Raw genomic sequence first — 16,062 nt, forward strand, 5'->3', positions numbered from 1 at the left:
GTGATCGGGATGGTCTGGATTGAAGTTCAAGTAAGCACACAAGTAAGCGAATCCTGACAGTTTAAGAAGTGGGCCCCACTATGATGGATGGCAATAAGAAAGCTAGAGGTTTAATCAATGCGAATGGGACCGTTATCTGGATGGTGTGGATTGATATACGAGTATGCAACATGTAAGGCTGACATGTGTGTTTAAAGTCAGAGTCTCGATTCGGTGCAAGGACATTGAAGGGTGCGCACACGGACGCGGATGGCTGGCGTACCACACACCAGCTATATAACTGGTGTATTGACGTCAGCAAGTTATGTGGGTCTCATCACGAGGTATGTCTTATATCCAAACCGTCCATCCATTTTGCGAACTCTTCTTACGGCTTGAGAAGAAAAATATGACAGCTCTAACTATCTGGTGGACCACATTGAAAAAAGCAGTGGGAGATTGAACGTTTACCATTGAAATCCTTTTAGGGTCACAGAAGTTTTAGATCAATATAAAATTTGTTTTTCCTCTTTATCTAGGTCTTTGTGACCTTATGAACAGATTAGATGGAAAATAAACATTATGGTGGCCCTACTAATCTTTTAACGGTGAAAATTATTATGCTCACTGATATTTGTGGTGTGGTCCAGTTGATGTTTGGATATGATTCATTTTTTGTAAAAGGATCTCTAAAAATGTATGAACGGTGTGGATATAATAAATACATCAATGTGGGGCCCTGTATCTTTGATCTCCATTGAACCGTTCGTACAACTCGGATCTTTGTTTGGTACACCAGCCAATCCGCTTCCGACACGGATTAGCTACCGACAGGTTGAGCAGCGAGATTCGCTCCCGAAGTGACGTCTCCAAGTTCTTTGGCCTCATCGTGATGTATGTGTTGTATCCACACCGTTCATTTATTTGGAGAGATCATTTAATGGCACGAGCTAAAGAAGGAGGGAGATCCAAAGCTCTCGTGTACCCCACTACATAAAACAGCAAGGATTGAACGCCTACCATTAAAAACTTTTAAGGGCCACAGAAGTTTTCGATCGAGCTGGTATTTGTGTTTTGCCTTCTCCATGTCTGTCTTAACTTATTAATAAGTTGTCTCAAATAAACATCATGGTGGCCATGTGAAAGTTTCAACGGTGGCCGTCAATCTCCCCACTATTTCTGTGATGGGTCCATTCGAGCTTTGGTTCTGCCTCATTTTTTCGGCTCAGGCATTAAAATGAACTCTATAGACTGTGTGGATACAACACATACATCGTACTGGGGCCCACAGAACTTGGTGACGTCTCAATCTTTCAGTAGCTAATTGGCGTCCCACGCACACGTGCCGAAGTCGCACACCTGTCCAACAATCTAAGGTTCATTAATTAAATGGGCCACAGACAAGTAGGATAAAACAGAGGGTTAGAAAAGATGACCAACGGTCTCTGTTAAGTGAATCAGTATACATGAGTGGCCCACCTGATGAATGAAACTTCTTGATTTTTCACGATTGTTCCAGCTGATAAGTGGCCTGGATCCTACACACGTGTACTGTGCTGGCACGTGTTATGCGGATTGCTTCTTCACTCACTCGTCGCACGAATCGCCTCAGCATTTCTTATATCTGAAGTTTTTTTTCTTCACACACATTCACCCACCCCCACACGCGCCCGCACACTCGACCACACTAGATTTCCAATTTTGCATGAAAAGAAAAAGGCTATGCAGTGGGCCTCACATTCCATCAGCCTCCGATGACGGTCGGACGGTGATGGTTTGTTTGCTAGCAACAAACGCACAATCGCTTCACTGTATAGTAACATCCAAGGGAGATTTGGTGGGATACATCCTCTGGTATAAGTCGCCGTTGAATTTAGCATGAGTGACATGGACCGTTTATGAGGGGCCTCGTTTTCTATGTAGGATACCTGATAATGAAATCTCTTATTTGGATAATTCAGCATCATGTTGACTTATTTCTGTTGAACGGTGGCCGTTGCTTTCTATACCATCCCTTGGAAAGTCTAGGATTTACCAGTCTTGAGGACATTTGAGCAGTCACCTTCCTCGTACTGCTGTTGGAAAAATAATAAAATACCTGCACAAAGGAAAATAGAAAAAAAAGATAATGAAATAATCAGATGCAGTGGGTTCAAGGGTCAATTTGAATGGTCAATTTATCAACACCGATTTGCTGCCCATTTTCTGATAGTTATAACAAGTGCAAACAAAGAAAATTTATACATTGTCTTCATGATTGTAATGCCCTGACAATCGGCACCCGAGTACATAGACTGCGGTCCCGAGTTCTCAAGTGTTAACTTAATAAAATACACATGTGTCGTGATTCAAATTCACATTCATTTCATATACAAATAATCAGAGTTACGCATTTTAACTTAGCGGAACCCAAGCAAGGTAAAGATAACAAGATCCAAAATTATAAGGCTAATACCCAAAAGTTACAATTATAAAAGTGGTGATCACCCATGTGAGAATTATACAAATCATAATAATTGCGATAAGAATAGAAGAATAACTACCAAGTTGAGAAGAAGCTAAAGATTTACTGGGTGCCTCGATTGCATCACTGACTGGTCCTATTTCTAAGTTGTCTGAATATATCAAATAAAAGGTATCAAATGCCAACATAGTGAAGAAATATCCCCAAAATTATTACTTGGGATATTTTAGCGATTAGCAGGTTCACAATAAATACATATTTATATATGTAATACACTCAAGCATATTATCTTTAATACACAACTACTAAGTAAGTTACACAACCAAAAACAAGCAATGATGACATAACAAACAAACGATTTTCTACTCTATTTGGTAAATATATTAATTCTATGATGAAATGATGTATGCTCCTTACAATCCATCACCCCCTCACAAGAGACTTCCACGCTTATTTCATAAATGCTAACACTCCCTCACAAGCGACTCTAACGCCAAATTACAACCTATCCTACGGTATACATGATTAGTTAAGTGATTATTATTTCCATTTCATACAGCAGGTTAGCGAAGCCAGGATACCACCATTATATCACGAGTCATTATTTAGATCACTTGGCTCATTGCGGCACGTAGCAACTCCTTACCAGTGTCCATTGATCTAAATTATGGCATCAATAAGGTATGGGTCATTACATAGTACCGAATATAAACCATCAATTCAGAGGTGTAGGTTTGTTACTTAAAACTAATTCAATACAAGGGAAATGGTTCGTCACCCAATTCCATTCACGCCTGGTCATTCGAACGATACTCTAACACAGAACCATCTGGCAATAATTTGATAAGGTCATTCTAACAACATTCTGTCACCTCTATCAGTGCGTGCAGAATATATACAGCAAGGTGGGTCCCATGTGGGGCCCACCACATACATGTGTGTGTGTATAGTATAATAATATTATATTTATTTATATTATTTATTTTTTAAAAAAGGGGTCAGGGGTCTAGTGTCCAGACCTGGACGCTGGATGGACGGTGTGGATTTAGAATACATCCATCAAGGCGGGCCCACCCCACACGTGTGGCACATGTGGGTGGGTCCCACATCCTAAAGAGGATGGCGTGGATATAAACCACGTACTTTAGGTGGTTTTTCCACCTTGGATGGGCGGTTTGGATCATTGTTGGCCCCATGTGTGAGTGCCACACATACATTCCAAGGAGTCCCACATGTATGGTTGGGATATAACACATATCTCATGTGGGCCCCACGCTTGCTAATGTAAATACAACAGCTATATAACTGGTGTGAGGTACCCCAGCCAATCCACTACCATAATGGTGGGTCCCACGTATGGCCCACCAGAGTTTTGAATCAATCGGATATTTGTATTTTTACTTCATCCAGGGATGCTTATCAGGTGGGCCACACTCCATCACAAAAGGGAGGAAGAGAGAGAGAGAGAGAGAGAGAGAGAGAGAGAGAGAGAGAGAGACGGATTAATGGAGGGACCCTGCCACTATGGGCTCCTTTTTTTATCACAACACATACATCAAAGTGGGTCCCATCATAAGTGGGCCCTAAAATGGAAATCAACGATGGATCACCCACTTATTGGCCTTCTTCTTTAGCTCTATTGAATGCTAATCTCCTAAGCTCCTTCTTTGATGGAAGATGATGAAATTTGGATGGTTGGATGGTGAGACATGGGGGTAAGAAGTGGGCCACACCTAGCTCTTTGGAGTAGCTTGGACGTTGGGTCTCTTAGTTGTTTGGGAGTGAAGAGAGAAATGAAAGAGAGCGAGAGAGAGAGAGAGAGAGAGAGAGAGAGAGAGAGAGAGAGAGAGAGAGAGAGAAGTGATAAGATGAAAAGGTGATGGGTGTAAGGATGGGATGGGTGGAGAGAGAGAGAGAGAGAGTTGACTTTGGATGAGAGAAGGATGGGTAGGATATGGGTTGCTTGTACTTGTAATAGGATGTGTACTTGACTTGTATATTGATTGATTGATTTGACATTTGGTAGAGATTCTCTTGGGATATGCAACACTTGGCGTTTTCTTCAAAATACACGCAGGCTCACAACTCTTATCCAGGGTATCACATCGGTACGCGAGACACGGCGTTGGAACCGCGGCGATGACGCGATCGCTATGGTACAAGTTTCGAGTTGAGTCGATATAGATATACAGGATGTGACTTAGGATCACACGTAAACACCGATTACAGGTTGCGAGTTACCGAAATTTGACCGAAAGGACCGCAGAAGCATATGAAACAGTACGATTTAGGATACAGGCCTTATAGAAGATGACGATGGATGAGACGGTTTTACAAAGAGAAGCTGCTGAAAGAGAGCCTATTGGTCGAAGGAGGAGAAGAAATAAAAGGTGAGTGGAGAAGGCCATGGGTCAGAGAGCGAGCAAACTGCAGGATGAAGAAGAAACACATTGTTGCAGTAAAAAGGTTGATGTATATGCTTAATCCCATGCGTTCCCAAACACTCCCTTTGTTAGAGGGGCAAGATAATCCGATTCATCCAAACAGGTTTCGAACATCGTCATGGGATTTGGCAAACTGGTAGAACTAAGGACAACCACTGACAACTGCCATCATAACCTTAAATCGGATGCCATCCCTCGTTATCCCTTCCAGTTCAGCCGACAGAACAAGTCATAAGGAAATTCACTATACAACCAGGGTAGTACGGTCAAAATCCCATCTTTTAAGTACGTACTTGTAAACTACCGTAAATAAGAGTTGAGCAACAGGAACGATGATTTTTTGACACGTCCTTTGATAAGAGAGACATACCATGAGTGGCTCCCGGAAGCGGATTGGCACAACACGTTGTGTGGGTAGGTACATGAATCATAACCACGAAAGTATTGAGTGGCTCCCGAAAGCGAATTGGCACGACACGTTCTGTGGGTCCAATCTGTTCAAGTTAGACTGATGGAGTGAGAAGCTCCTCCTACAAGAAGATGGATCTTTACTGGCGCTTTTAAGCGCCGCCGTTTTATTTTCCCGGCGCTAGGGAAGCGCCAATGAATGGGGGTGTCGGTAAAAGTTCTACCGGCACTAGTATAAGTTTACCGGCGCTTATTTGAGTGCCGCGCATAGTAAACCCGTTTGCGGCGCTCATTCTACCTTTAGCGACGCTTTGGTGGTGTTAGTATTTCTGAAAGAAGCGCCGGTATAAGCATTAAAAGCGCCGCAAAAGTGTATCCAAGCGCTGTCGAAAGCACTGTTTCTGAATACTTTTTCACAAAAAAGCGCCGCTAAAAGTCATTGTATAGATTTCAAAGGCCCTGGTAGGCCAATAATATTTATTTATTATATATGATTCAATTGAAAAGCTGCATATTTTTAATATTTGAAAGATAAAAAATGATGCTACAATTAAAACTGAATATTAAATAAAATTTATATTACTTCGTAATAAAAAAAATATAATATTTATTACAATAAATTAAAAATGGTCTCAAATAAATAAATAAATAAAAACAAATCCTCTATATGGTCTACTCGTAGCATGAGTGGCATCAAAAGGGCGAAGTGCTTGTAGGCCTAAATTCAGGCACAATTGATTAAAATCCTGCACACAAGAAAAAAGAGAGTCAAAAAGTAGCATTCAACAAATTGTTGCATGGAAAATAATCAATCATTTGATCCTATCCTTAAAAAGTCAAAAACTATCAAGGCAACAAATGTTGTAACTTGAATTCCATTACATCTATTGGCCCTACATTGATGCATGTGTTTTATCCACGCCCGTCCATCCATATGCATCCTTCACACGTGACATTCAAGTGTACACGTGACCAATATCAGTGGTGAATCTGGTTCATTAATTACAATTCTATGATCTGCTTTAGGTGACATGGATGAAACGGGATGGTATCTAAGATGTGTTGAGAATCTAAGCAAGAATCTTCTACATAATGATCACAATAATAGTAGTAAAGGAACAGATTTAGAAAGTTGAGAATCTATTAGCATATACAACAACTCTCAATTTAATTACATTCTAATATTAACAAAAGAAAAAATCAAAGAAAAACATTCCAAGATATCAAAGCATTACCTCATATATTGTCGGGGTAAATGAAAACCCACGCTTTATTTCTCTGCACAGATAAAGATCAAACAAGGTTCAAAAACTGAATCACCAGACAAACCAATGAAAAAGTGAAAATTTGAAGTTCATAAGAGTTGTTGGAGGCTTCTTGCAGATAAATCACTTGCTAGCAAATGAAATTCCTGCTTTTGGCTAGCAAATGAAAAGGGGGAAAAGGTGGTAACTCATTTACAGCTAGTAAATGATTTACTAGTATTTTAGGGCATCCAAACGCAGTAAATCATTTACAACTTGCCTCATTTGCCATCATCCAAACGCAGTATAGCCGTGGCATGGTTTTTTTGTGGAGCCTACCCATATGAATATGCACTTTTTTTTTTCATTATCAACAAAGTTGTTGGCAGTGTGCTCCAACCTTTCTGAAAAAAAATATAATAATAAAATCTTGAAATTGCGTAGATGCTCGAATGTTATAACCCTTGTGATCATACCTACAAATCCATCCCCAAAGTTGACACCATTTCCAAAGTTATAAGTATAAGCAAGGTGGCGATTGAGCAAAGCAGAGTTGAACTGGGTGAGGATGAATATCTTGTTTATGCCACTGTTGATGCAATTGCTCATAGGAACATCGATAAGCCAATAGCATCCTCCGATAGGAACCTAAAAGTGACATAAGATTGTGTTAGAATGCATTCTGAATTTTCAAAAAATTGAGAAGTGAGATTTTCAATTTAAACAAGTTACAGTTAGTTTTCATCATTTGTCATGAACATCAACCCTGGTGACCTTTAAATCAACGCTTTCACCCATACTTCGTACCAAAGCTTTATCTAGTGCCTGTTCTAGTAAGAAAAACCATGCAAACTAGCTTTATACACCATGTTCTTCAGGAGAGGATGAAAATGCTGCTAAAATTTGGGATGGCATCACCACTGCCCCATGTTTTTCAGAAAAGAAGACAGTCTTGTTGATCATTGCTGAAAACTATCAATAAATACAATAATCATTGCTGAAAACTATCGATAAATCCATATCAAGTAAATATAAAACATGGAGTAAAAACAATTCAATGACAAATAGAACTGCAAGGCAGCCCATATCCAATTTTTTGGTGGCACATATTCGAAAACAATGTTACTGTCAACAATGTGACAAATATCATTCAGATTTTGAAATATTGCAAGAAATACATTTGTGGGCTGAATTCATTTGCGGGCTTGGGAGTTGGATATTAGAGCCAATATACCTTTCAAAAAGAGGATCCAAAGGTTTATGCTGACTCAAATTTATGTTGGCCATGAGATGGTTGAGGAATTAGTTACTTGCATATTGCCAAGGAGAATTAGAGATCCACTCCATCTATACAAAGTACGTGAACGGCAGAGATCTCAAACATGTCACCAAGTGGTGGGACATAAGAGGTAACTCCCCACAACGTAGAATTCCAAACGATGCCAATTATAGAAAACGAAACCAAACTAATTATGTTTGAGAACCAATAGCAGAGATGTTGTAGAGATAGGGCCAAAAACAGAAAACTACGCCTGAGTTGTTGAAGCATGAAGCGAAAGGTTAAGTAAAGGATCAACGAATGGCCAGGATACAGCCATGAGCTATTGGAAACATCCTCATCATCTTCATCAATTTCTTCAGACTTCGACTTGTCAGATTCTTCCTCATCATCTTCATCTTCTTCATCAGCTTTAGCTTTTGCTTTGGATTTAGTTACTACTACAAGAGTACAACGTTTACAAAAGCTATACAAATTTATACTGAAAAATATATGGCACATCCATGCTAAAGCTTGGCAGATCCCCATCTGAATTATTCAATAATGAAAAATATAGCCCATCCGTAGATATGTATAATACTCTACATGTGGGACCTACAAACTCATCTGAATGAAAAATACAATACAACAATGAAATTAAAATTCCAAATGAAATCAGAATTCCAAAGAAAGCCCAATTCAGCTACAAATTATAGATTGTTGTCATTCCAAAATTACAATTGGATATTAAGTTACAAAAACAATAAGCAGCACAAAAGAAAGCCAATGCTTACATGCTAAGGCAATGCAACTGTCACCCTGCACTAGTGGACATGGCTCGTGTGCAAATGGGGTGACACAAGGCTTGATGCAATGTCTGGCAAGAATGCCAAATGGTGAGATGGATTTGTTGGTGGAAGGAGGGCTCAGGTTCTAAAGTCTTCAAGATTAGAATTCAACATGCAGCTTCAGCAATCTACAACATGAGAAATCAATCATTTGGGTTGATTGATCAGAAGTACCTTAAAATAGGAACAATTCATAAAGAACTCACATTCAACAAAAAAAAAAGAAAAAAAAGAAAAGCCTATAAAATAATGGCATGGCTCTTGATCATTTGGTTTTTATGATTTCAGACATATGGAGTATCCACAGTTAGGTATAATAAATGAACGATTTGGATCTCATACACATGTGCCTTACGTACCTGACATAACTAAGATATTAGCATCTAGCACTGGATACTTGATGATTCATACAACAATGAAGCACTTTGGCATCTGCAAAAAAAAAAAAAAAAAAAAAAAAGGGGACAAGTGGAATTCTGCATATTACTGGTTTACATTGGAACAAATAACCAACCAAATGGACTATAAAATGAAAATTAAAGAATGAAACACATTGAAAGAATAAATCTTCATTAGTTAGAGGTTAAAACTTACAATTTCCCAAACAATCTTAATTTGAGGCCTTGCCCCGTTTAAAGATGGGCCCATGGTTTGAGTTTGGATCAGTACATGTATGCCCATGATTTGAACCTGACTTGTATTAGGTTGAAGTGTCTTGTTCCCTGTTACAAGTGTGGCCAGTAGTTGTGAGATATAAACTTTAATTTGATAAGCTCTGTCAAAGAATATAGAATATAAATATCAATTGTTTAGGAAAAAGATGGACAACGATTAGACGGTAACGTATACCCAATTAGATTTGGTTGGGTTATGGAAAAAAGAGAAGTTATAAATTCCTAGATGGCCAAAGAGAACTTAGATGGTAAGGTACACCCAATCAGTTTCTCATAAAGAATTTGTTTCTAGAAAATAAATTCTTTAGCAACTTGTAAATTCCTAGTTTCTACAATTCTTCAGGGTTCATTGGATGCTTCCAAATAAGATAGAGGAACTTCTAATAGCTTGGCAAGGTGGCGCATAACCTTGTTTGCAAGTCTTTGGGCACTATGGTGAGAAAGGAATGATCATTGCTTCAGGAAAAAAGAGAGGGAGCAATGCAAGTTTTCAGTCCGGACCACCATATGGATGGTTTAGATATTGCACCTATTAGCTAGGTTGACACATCTGGTGGTGTGTATTAGCATTATTGTACACACATGTGGGCTTATACTGGTGGCTGATACTAGAGAGTGAAATTTTCTTTTTATGTCTATCACAATGTTCTTCCAATGCATGCTCAACTAAGAAAACAAGAATACTAACCAAATCCAACTATACACTGGTGAAATATGAGCATTCATATATACACACACCCTACAATTTTCCACATGGCATACATCTACCACAATCCAACCTGTCTGAATAATCCGCATGAGCCAAGCAAAAACAGGAATTTTGTGATTTTGCACCTGTTGGTTTCCACCTTTTGTGATTTTGCACCTGTCACATCAGTTTACTGAATTTGATTTAATAACAACTTTGTGATTTTGCACCAATGTCTAAATCTAATAAGTGATAGATTTACAAGATTATTATTATTATTATTATTACTATTTAGTATGAGGGGTTGAATACACAATCCTTCAAGTAAAAACAGGATCATTGTAACAACCCGTCCAACCAGTACAGTGTCCTGGGGTGTCCACATAGGATTTTCCACAGGACCGATCATTTAAACCATGAGCGGTGAGGTACCACAGGCAAATCAACCCAGGACTAGCCCATTAGGATAAACCGGTCGGGTCATGATAGGACCCGGTGCGGGCCGTCGAGCCAGATGACTCATTTGTCCTTAGCAACAGCCTGTATGGGCTATACCGTGACACAGGAAGGTTAAAAAATTCTAAAAATAAAGGGAACCATAAATCTCACTGGGCTTGTGGACCATCGCGGACCACGGACCCAGCGGACACCCAGAAGTGGGATCTGGCACTGACTAAATGCACCCCACCAATGCCAGGACCGAAATCTGGCGTTTGCAAATGAAACCGAGACACCAGGCTATCTAATCGTCGGATCTCTTCCATATTTATGGTGGAGGTCTAATGAATTTTCCTACACCCGTCCACCAACTCTGGTGATTGTCGATCACAAATCGGACCCGTACGACCAAACCCTAGATCCGATCGTCCACAAATTTTGCATGACCCTTCATCGGGCCATGAAACATCTATCCTAGAAATTTCATATCCAGAGGGCCACCAGAACTACTCCAATCACCAGAATGGACCCCTCAGGGCCGTTTAAAGATCAAAACCGTTGACTCAAACCCACAACCGTCCATCCGTTTGTTCTCAAATTTTACACGGGCCCTAATCGGGCCATTGGACACCTACCCACCAAATTTGGTAGCCAAGGGACTGTTAGGGCCACTCCAACTCCAAAAGTGAGTCCAGTAGGCTATTTTGGGAATTTGAGGAAACTTGAGGCCAAATGGCCCAAGTCTAGGGAATAAACCCTATCTCTCATAACTCTCCCCCATTTGCCACAACCACCAAGAGAGAAAGAGAGTGAAGGAGTTAAGAGGAGAAGATGGTGTGTGAGGGGTGATTCAAGGTGGACCTTAGATCGAAGTGGGGCCCAAGCGAGTTAACCCTTCCAACTCCATACCTCTCTTGCAAGGAGAAAATCCTCTCCTTAACTTCAATAACCGTCCGTCAGTTGCCTAGGTAAGATTTTCACCCATTCTTCTTGAAATCCATGTAGTAAGATGGGATTGGCTTGGAATTCTAACATGCAAGAACTTGTTTTAGGGATTCCGGCCGATCGACCCGAAAACCCTCTTCCCTAGGGCATTTTTCGAATCTCTAACGAACCATAGGTGCGGACTATTACTCTTAAGTGGCCTAGCACCAATTTTAGTACGAGCTTAATGATTTTGATTGCTTGGATGTTGTATTTGAAACTCTAGAGAAAACCCTAGGAGTTATATATTCGTTGGAATTGTATGGATGTGCATGTTAGCTCTCAAACTGGTGTTGATCTTGTCTCTCACATGATTTGATGTATGGATGATAGTATGCCCATATTTGCTTGATAGTTTTCCTCACATGTGGTGTTTCATTGTGTGTATGATTTATTACCCTTGTGCACATGATTTCTTGAGATAGAGGAAGTGTTTAACTTCCTCACAAACCCACACATTCACACGCACCTTAGTTATTGACAATTGTTTATATGCTTGTAAGAATATCAATTTTGTATGGTTGAAACGCATGAGAATATGATATTATTATGCTTGATGATACTTGGGTAGTTGTCATGCCATGGATCCCCTCACCCTCCTTGGGTTGGTTAGGAATTGAGAAGAGACGGTAGTCCCATCGGTAGGACTATGCTATGGCTTGACCCATGGGTTTGAGCGGGTGTGTTCGGGTGGTTGTAGTTCGACTACATGAGTCTCTTGTGCCCGAAGTCACTCGCCTCACGCTCGCCCGACTCGTGCGGTCTATCCTACCGTCTGACTAACCTTGTTTGTTAACCCTGTTTGCTCACACATGTATGGAACCTAGAACACCCCACAACCGTTGTAGCTCATTAGTAACCCACCTGAAATTAGTCCACAACCTCGTGAGCCGGGCATGGTTGAATGAGACACTGTGTCCGAGCTGTCGGCCTACGCTGGGGTACCGCGCCTCCCCGTTATGACTGCGAGCGATCCCTTTTCCGTCGACACTCCTCATGTGCTTGAAGTCGGGGATGAGGAACCCGATGGGATCATGGACCGCGGGGCCTCGGCCTCATGCATTGGGGGGGTCTTGGCCTCGCACTCAATTTAGAGCGTTGATACGTGGGGTGTTCCAGAATCCCCAACCTGCTGGATGAAAGGACCTAACTAACAACTCGGTTAACACGATCGCATTGCATCGCATTAGCTAGGGTGACGACTCGGCAATCGAGGTCGCACTGAGGGAGTGTTGTCATACCCGATCGTTAGATGAAGTCGCTCGAGGGAGCGTTGTAGTGAGGGCATACATCATATCATCTTGCATACATGCGCATTAATAAGATTATTTAGATGTTTATGATTGACTACTTTTTATTAAGATCATATTATAATTGATGCCTGCGATAACTTGAGATTAATAGTACCCACTGAGTTGATCACTCACTCCCACTCTGGGACGGTATTTTAAAACACCAATCAGACCCATTTATAGATGCAGGTGACTCAGGACTGGAGGAGCCTGGCGAGGCGAGTCTCGACGAAGAGGACGAACTATCTTATTTTCAGATGATGGACGACTCTCCATCGGCTTGATGGGCAGGATTGGGATGGCTGGGCAGTGGGCTCAGCTTTATTCTTATTGGACATAGTATTCTTTTGTTGTTTTGGATGTGAAGTAAACAGTTAAAAGGCATGTCCATCAAAAACCATATAGACATAGCTACATGGGCTGTTAATCTCAAGAGAGGAGGCGAGAGCAGTCCAGATACAACCATTGTCAAAGGAAAGTAGCAGCAAGGCAATGTTCTAATAAAAACAATGAGGAGATGTAATACCACCAATCTCACCTTAAGATGCTCTAGAATGACGTACAATAAATCCTTTGCCCTTTGTAAATCATTCTCAATATGATCTGTAGCATCAATGCTCTTGCCCCTTTTCTTTGCCAATTCTTGTTCAACATACTTCAACCTATAAACAAGAAAACATGGAAATATGGGAGTTGATACAAGTTGAAAGGAGTGAGTCGGTGGAATTGGAGAAGTTAAGAATTCAGCACTCAACATTGGCAGACAAACAACGCCAACCATAACACAAATCGAACCAATAAATGCATAAAAAACACTGAAAAAAATCTAATTATGGAAACACGCATATCAAGAACAAAAAAAAAACCTACATTTGTCTCAGAAACTCCTAAAACAACACTTGCCAGTCAAGCAACATCTTTCATTTCTTCTTTACACAATGGGCAATGCAGGCCATGTGATTTTCAGCTTCAAAATGAATGGTCAAAACTGTAACAGCCAACAGTCTATATACAATTGGAATATGTTCACCGACTGTATGGGACTAGATGGAGAAGTGTTTGGATGCACATTCAAATTGAATTGAAATAATTAGTTCAATAGAGTAGAAATTAACAAAAGTGCAATTGTTTAAGGTAGTCTTCAAATTATGATTACAACTACTTCAAATTAACAAAATAGCTTCCATGTCCCTGAGTACACATGGCAAGGGGATGTTGAATCTTGATATGCCTTCTAGTGTCCTTTAATGTGAATGGCCCACAGATCCAAACACCACATCAATCAGGGAAAAAAAGGATTAATGTAGTCGACCCCAATTAGTTGGGATAAGGCTTAATGGTGATGATGTTGATGATTGAGATGGCAGAGTATGAACTTCCATCTCAAGCAGACCTCATACACAGTGCCTTTGCTGGTGATGATGTGGAGGGAGAGTTTGAGAAGGACAAGCCTTATCCCAACTAATGTGACAAATGGATAAGCATCATATCGTTGCTCGATCCTTCTACACACCACTGATATTGAAATAGCCATTAGGTATTGATGCAGGAAAGATGTGGAATGGATGCTGAAATTGAAATTTTCAACAAATCTATTTTTGTTTAGAAGTCTTGAGCCTCTAATTGATATCTTGTTGAATAGGAGCAGAAAACCATGTTTTGCCTAGGGACAAGGTGGACATGCCAGTACTGCACTCAGCTGGTTCAGAGCTGAATTCTGCCATTGTCAATCCCTTCTTTGGAGTTCTCTGAGTTGTATTGGACCATAGAACCATCATCAGTCTCATGAGTCCTTGGTAACATTATTTATGGATTGTATTTTTGGCATCCTTCACTGACCTAACCCTATATTTTCCCAAACATGAAACAAATGACCCGTGATAATAATAATACGAATAATAATAATAATAATACTAGATTAAAATAAAAAAGAATCACCAAAACAATTTGGATAATTGCTTCCACCGCTGAATTGAAAAAGACAAAACAGAGGAAGCCAATAGTTAATACTGAAGGCCCTAAATTCTTGCCACCTCCACCCTTTAAAGAATGCTTTCCAAGGAGCACAAAAGAATGTAGGAAACATTTTCATGCATTATATACAAGGTTGTTTGCTAGACACGTAAAAATGAGTTTATCTCATTTTAGTTACTCATAATATGTATTAGAGATAATGAATGTTGGTTATCAAGATTCTTTTTAATCCTGAAATGTGATCTCTAATACATGATAAAGATTGATGAATATGAGATGAACTCAATTTAGGCGTCTATCAAATAGTCCCTGAATGTGGACAACTTCTACATTAAATAGAGCACCACTAACAAACCTGTATTTGTTTAATGCTTTGTAGCTCTTCAGCCCCGTATTGTTGAGTCTCAGCCTATAGAAATTGAACAATAATAAAATCAGGACAAGATATACCGGTGTAGCAGAAAATATAAATTCATGAAAGAGCCAAAACCTATGAGACACGACATGGATAGAGTAACATAGGCTAAACAAGTGCTATTCTAAACACTTGAGTGTCTTCCTTTGCCTTCCTAAGCTTCAAAAAACCCTTGATCAGCCCATGGTAAACACTTGCATCAAGCTATCTTATCCCCTCCATAAACCAAAGTAGTTAATGTTGCATTAACAGCACTTATCCCTCTCTTGAGCATTTCGTCGAACACCATTTATGCTTCATTCAGCTTCCCCTTTCTACACAACCAAGTGATCAAGAGTCTATATGAAGAGAGACCACATCATGAATTCTCTCCATCTTTATAGATCTGAACATCTGCATCGCATCGAAAATCCTATCACATTTGTCAGGAATCAAGCAATGCAGTGTGTGGCCCATCATACCAATGGTCTAGATCACAGAAAAGCATAAAGTTAACAAATCATGAGAGTGATGTAGCATTTTTTTGAAGAATTCAAAAGGGTCAGCCTGACTCTACATACATCTATCATGAGGAGTACTAGTCAGCTAAAGCATTTGGCCAACAACCCTAATGCCTAAAAAAATCACTAGAATTAAATGCTTCTATTCTAGCATTGAAACAAGAGTTCTGGAATGCAAAAATCTGAGGATAGAAGAAGAATCGGTTCTCTCTGAATTTGATTATCGAGAAATCCCAAATTCCTTCATCTCCATAAAAATGCTATAAAAAAATCATAAAATCAACAGATTTCCAGCAGAAAAGGGGGGAAAAGTGAAGATCGAAGGGATCTAACTGTCTCCGTCCTTCTTAAACATGCCAAATGCCTCCTTGAACTCAGAGATCTGATCATCCTCAAACTCACCACTATCAGCGTCGATGTCGGCGTGGACGGCAAACCAACCATCTTCAACG

General features: G+C 40.0%; 1 long non-coding RNA gene across 1 annotated transcript; it reads right to left on the reverse strand.

The window, feature by feature from the left end:
- Window positions 1–7,969: 7,969 nt before the first annotated feature.
- On the reverse strand, window positions 7,970–9,369 carry LOC131239390 (uncharacterized). The gene is made up of 4 exons (XR_009168209.1): window positions 9,240–9,369; window positions 9,005–9,077; window positions 8,592–8,773; window positions 7,970–8,258 (listed from the first exon to the last, which is right to left on the reverse strand). It is a non-coding gene; the product is annotated as an uncharacterized LOC131239390 (long non-coding RNA).
- Between the last annotated feature and the right edge of the window lie 6,693 nt (window positions 9,370–16,062).

The sequence above is a fragment of the Magnolia sinica genome, chromosome 1 (genome assembly GCF_029962835.1).
Source record: "Magnolia sinica isolate HGM2019 chromosome 1, MsV1, whole genome shotgun sequence".
Taxonomy (NCBI): Eukaryota; Viridiplantae; Streptophyta; class Magnoliopsida; order Magnoliales; family Magnoliaceae; genus Magnolia; species Magnolia sinica.